Raw genomic sequence first — 5,579 nt, 5'->3', positions numbered from 1 at the left:
ACCAGCTGAAAGAGAAGATCAGTGGAGAACATGGCTTGATTCACTTTTGAAGCTTGAGCAGATACAGATTAAAAGACCATACCTTCCTGTTTCTCTATGTTCTACACCAAACAGAGAACTCTGTGTCTTTGCAGATGCATCTACCATGGCCATATCCGCTGTAGCTTATCTTAGAGCAGTTGACGCAGAGGGATGCAGCCATGTTGGCTTTCTCTTGGGTAAATCCAAGTTGGCCCCTCGTACTTCTCTGACTGTTCCACGTCTTGAACTTTGCTCTGCGGTTTTGGCTGTTGAAATGGCAGAATTGCTAACCACTGAGCTAGACTATGAACTCAAAAAAGTGAAATTCTACACAGACAGTAGAATTGTCCTAGGTTACATTCACAACACAAGCAGAAGATTTTATGTGTATGTTGCCAACAGAGTTGCTCACATCAGAAGGTCTACTCACCCAAGTCAGTGGTACTTCATCAGAACAGACCAAAATCCTGCAGACCATGGGACACGTCCCATATCCCCGAAGCTATTGCGTCACACAAACTGGTTTTCAGGCTCTGAATTTTTGCACAAAGATGGCCTGGACATTGATACACACCAGCCAGATACCTACAACCTTATTGAGCCAGACACAGATGTAGATGTATGGCCACATGTGTCAGCCTTGATTACTCAAACCTCTGAAAAGAAGCAAAACTCAGCAATTTACACGCTTCTTCAGCTGGAAGGTACTCACCAGAGTCATGGCTTGTCTTGTACGTAAAGCCAGATCTTGTTCTGGAAATCCTAACTCCAAAACAGATGAGTTAACACAAGCAAGAGTTGTGATTATCAGAACTGTTCAACAAGAAACATTTTCTGAGGAACTGAAGTGCCTTGCAAGAAATGAAGCAGTGCCCAAGCGCAGCATCATAAGAAAGCTGAACCCCATTTTGGATGAAGATGGAGTAATACGAGTTGGAGGAAATTCATCGTCAGCTGAAACATGTTGGGAAGACAAACATCCCATCATCATTCCCAAAAACAATCACATCACTACTCTACTTGTCAGACACTTTCATGAGCAAGTTGCACACCAGGGCAGATATTTCACAGAAGGTGCTCTCCGGTCAGCTGGACTGTGGATTATTGGAAGCAGAAGACTAGTATCTAGTGTCATACATCACTGTGTGATCTGTAAAAGGCTTAGAGGAAGGCTGGAAGAGCAAAAAATGTCCAACTTGCCTTTTGATTGAGTTAACCCCAATCCTCCATTCACCAATGTCGGCATTGATGTGTTTGGTCTGGGGAACATCTACTCTCGACGAACCAGGGGAGGTCCTACACAGAGTAAGCGATGGCCAGTTATTTTTACATGCTTGGGAACACAAGCCGTACATTTCGAAGCGATTGAGTCTCTGTCCTCCTCAAGCTTTCTAAACTCATTCAGAAGATTCATTGCTGTCCAAGGGTCTGTCAGACTACTTAGGTCTGACCGTGGAACTAACTTTATTGGAGCCTGTAAAGAGCTCAAAATAAATGCAGAGGATTCAGAGTTTAAAAGCTATCTACAATATCAAGGGTGTAACTGGATTTTCAACTCTCCCCATTCCTTACACATGGGTGGAGTGTGGGAAAGGTTGATAGGGGTTTCACAGAGAATTTTAGATGCCTTGCTTCTCAAGAAAGATTCCACAAGACTGTCACATGAGGTTCTAGTTACGCTCATGTCAGAAGTTATGGCCATAATGAATGCCAGGCCCCTGGTCCCTATCTCGTCAGACACAGACATGCCAAATGTTCTCTCACCTGCTACACTTCTAACTCAAAAGGTAGCGACAGTGTCTGCACCAAAAGGAGAATATGACCTTGAAGACCTCTACAACAAGCAGAGGAGGCAAGTTCAAAGCCTAGCTGATGCCTTTTGGAAGCGCTGGTATCAGGAATAACACTTCAGCAAAGGAGAAAATGGCAGGTAGACAAACCAAACCTGCAGGATGGAGATGTTGTTCTCCTAAAAGCTGCATTACTCAAGAGGAGTGAATGGTCTACAAGGGTTGTGACAAATGCCATCCCTAGTCAAGACCTCAAAGTACGCAAAGTAGAAGTAAAAGTTATCAAACAAGGCACTCCCAAAGTATATTTAAGAGCAGTTTCTGAGGTGGTGTTGTTGTGTAAAGGGTCAGTGGTATAAGACATTATACCAAACAGGGAGTGTGCTGACATCAGTAAAACAGTCCCATAGTCCCACCCAGTGGCCATAGTGAAATTTATGTCTTAAGTGTGTCCTTCTAGAGTTGCCGTAGTTAGTGTTGCATCAGAAGAAATTCATCTGAAGCTGTATTTCCCTGCCATGCGGTTTTGTTACAAAGGCCTTGAAAATATATGTCTGTGAGTATTTTTAGTTCATATTTTTCTTTGTTAATAGAGTAAAATGCAATTTAAAGATATGTGTATAAATTGGGTTTCCAAAAAGATAATATTGAAGAGCTGGTTTGTAAGACCATCTGCATGGAAGTGAACATGTTAAATATGTTATAATCTGAATGTAACAATTCGATTATTATGCATAAGACACATTATTTGACATTTTCTTTATATGTTCAGTTTTACAGTGCTTCCTTCAAGTAAATCACACTCAAACGAAGTCTAGCATCTGAGTCTTTCATCGGGCAGCTGCTTGAAAATCTCGCCTTTGGAGAGGACTGTTGATTTTGTAATCAGAAAATGTAAGTATTACTACTAAAGATAAGATTACCCCGGAATGAACTGTATTGCTTGCATTGCAAAGCTTAATTATATTACTTTTTATTATTATTATTATTTTTTTTTTTTACTGAAAATGTTATAGTAAAACTAGCAAAATGTAATGTTTTGTCATATGACATGGCTATGCAGGAATACACACTAGACAAATGCAGCCAAGGTGAATACATCTCAATTTGCAGTCAAGCAATGAATTAATGCATGAATTAATAAAATAGTTATATTTTATTTACTGACAACAATAGGAAACATAAATGATTAAAACAACACATGAAACAAAGCTTTATTCAAACCTATTGTTCTAACAATAACCTATACAGTCCTGCTGCACTCTCAACACAGCTGTGCCAATTCTGCAGCTTTATTTTGATGAAGCATCTGAACACCTTCTCCTGTCTTCGCCATCCATTATGTCCCTCACTGCTGCTCTTCTCAATGGGGACATCATTGATCTGGAGGATGAGGAAGACCATGGTGATGCCCCCTGAACCCCATTACTTTGAAGCAAGAGTGGTTCCCCATCACTGTCCTTGAGCAAGACACTTTACTCCAGGTTACTCCACATTGATCATCCCTGTAATAAAAGCACTGTAAATCACTTTGGATAAAAACATCTGCCAAAAGCATAACTGTAAATAAATGTAAATGTGATTTTTGTAAATCCTTTTTTGTTAGTGTCTTGGGCACAAACACTCAAAGCTACTTATTTATTTACTTTTTCAAGGTACTGCTATAATATAAATGCATGCATACCCCCCCCCCCCACAAATGCCGCCATCACCTTGCCTTGCAGGTCCTGCTCCACCACAAAAGCTCTGCAGCAAACATACAGACATAAAAAATCAGAAAAGTGCTGTAATAACTCTGTTTAAAATGACAATAATTAAATAAACTACAACTTATGATTTAAATAGATTTTATTAATTTCTGTAGTGTACTCACTCAAAGCCTTTGACGGCAGCATTCCTTCATCAGCCTCTCTCCACCAGATAAACACACTTGTGCTCATCTGACCCTGTAACATCCAGACAAGATTCAAGTTTCCTCTGTGATTTATGTGCTCAAATCTACATTTAAATTTGTAATGTAAGCAGTATTGACAACAGTGAATTCTACATAATAGTACACACACATCACTCAGATGTCTATTTCATGTTGTGATGTGCTCATCATTTGCAATACTTATTGAATATTTTCCTGTCAGATGTTAAATAAACAACTTTATGTAAGTAATACGTTTATGTAGTAAGCGACTTTATGATATGGTTTAGAATTCATGTAAATCCACTTTGGAGATAAACGTGCTCACTGAAGCTTCCTTTGTTAGCTGTACATAATAAAACGTGTTTTTACAGCAAAATCACAACTATACTGTCAAGCGTGTTTAAACCTTCAACAGTTTACAATAGTTCAACAAATGCGATTTTAACACAAGAACCATGTTTTTGGTTTTCAATACTCACATTTGAAAGCATCTGTGCCGCTTTTCTCCTCCGTGTTCGATTACTGTTGTAGAAATTTTAAAAATGTATTGTAATTATCATTATATGCTGATGATTACATGTCTCCTCAAAACTGCCTGTACTGCATGCTGATGAGTTTTCTCTTAGAAGTGCTTAAATGCTGATGTTTCACAAGTCTTCACTTACAAGTCTGTGTGTAGGGCCTTTTAGTCATGTAGAACAGCTACTTTTGGGGACTTATTTTTGGCTCGTGGCGAAGTCACAATAAAAGACCATGTTTGTATGAAAAATAAATGTATAAGTTGCAGTGTAAGAGGATTATGAGGATTAGTTTTTCCCGGTTATGTGCCTAATATGGTAAAAGGACAGAGGCTTCAGCCTTGGAGGTTAGAGATATAAAAGTGAGGGGAAGCTTTTGTTTTTGACTCTGCAGCTTTTTGTGAGCCTGTATGACTGTCTGCCGTTTCTTGCAAGAAATAAAACTTTCGAAAGACAATTGGATGAGTTTGTCTCTTATGTAGCCGAGTTGAGTCAAATTTCTGTCAAGAAGTGGGATCCCTTGGATGTGTCCTGCTGGGCCTGAGAAGCAGACGATGTTGGCCACCTGAAGCACCTACCCCGCATAGCTTAAGGGACGAGGGCCGGCTGTGGCCGGGCCCGGAGGGGACACCACTAGGATCAGGAAAAGAACCCAGGTAGCATTACGTCTTCCTGGTAAGAGATAAACTAAAATTTTATGGCGAATTAAAAGGTTTTCTTTGAAATGTTGGGATTAAGAATGAACTGTGATTTGGTGAATTTGGGTAAGGGGACAACCCATGATGGCTGTATCTGACTCTGTGGTGCATGTCAGGGACTTCTAAGGGGGAACTGAGATCTTTGCAAAGGTAGCGTGGTTAACACATTTCGGAAGTCAGACGCGTTGGTTGGGGCACTTTCCAAAAACTTGGCACGCGATAAAGATAACAAAAAAAAAAAAAAAATAATAATAATAATGTTGTGCTCAAGTAGCGAAGGGGGATTGAAACTGTGTGGGCCAGTTCGAAGTGTCTTAACTGATTAAAGAGAGCCAGTGCTCATGCTCACTGATTTGAGGCTGACGAAATCTGATCTGGGGGAGACATCCAACAGATTATTAGGTGCGTGCCGAACAAGGGAAGTAAATCCACAAGAGTCAGGAGAGTCAATATGGGGAAGTCCCAGAGCAAGCTTGCAAAATGACATTTATATATCTAAATAACGACATATGCTCTCAATGACAAATGCGGAACAGTTGGTTCATGCATTCATGACCTCAAGACTAGATTACTGTAATGCTCTACTGGGTGGTTGTTCTGCTCGGCTTTTAAACAGACTACAGTTGGTCCAAAATGC

General features: G+C 40.1%; 1 long non-coding RNA gene across 1 annotated transcript; it reads left to right on the top strand.

Moving 5' to 3' along the window:
* The first annotated feature begins 2,244 nt into the window (after positions 1-2,244).
* On the top strand, positions 2,245-4,694 carry LOC137012890 (uncharacterized). The gene is made up of 3 exons (XR_010893628.1): positions 2,245-2,367; positions 2,584-2,705; positions 3,085-4,694. It is a non-coding gene; the product is annotated as an uncharacterized lncRNA (long non-coding RNA).
* The last annotated feature ends 885 nt before the right edge of the window (positions 4,695-5,579 follow it).

This window comes from Chanodichthys erythropterus, chromosome 22 (genome assembly GCF_024489055.1).
Source record: "Chanodichthys erythropterus isolate Z2021 chromosome 22, ASM2448905v1, whole genome shotgun sequence".
In the NCBI taxonomy this organism is placed as follows: Eukaryota; Metazoa; Chordata; class Actinopteri; order Cypriniformes; family Xenocyprididae; genus Chanodichthys; species Chanodichthys erythropterus.
Note: the sequence above shows the minus strand (reverse complement) of the source record. Positions and strands in the feature narration are given on the sequence as shown.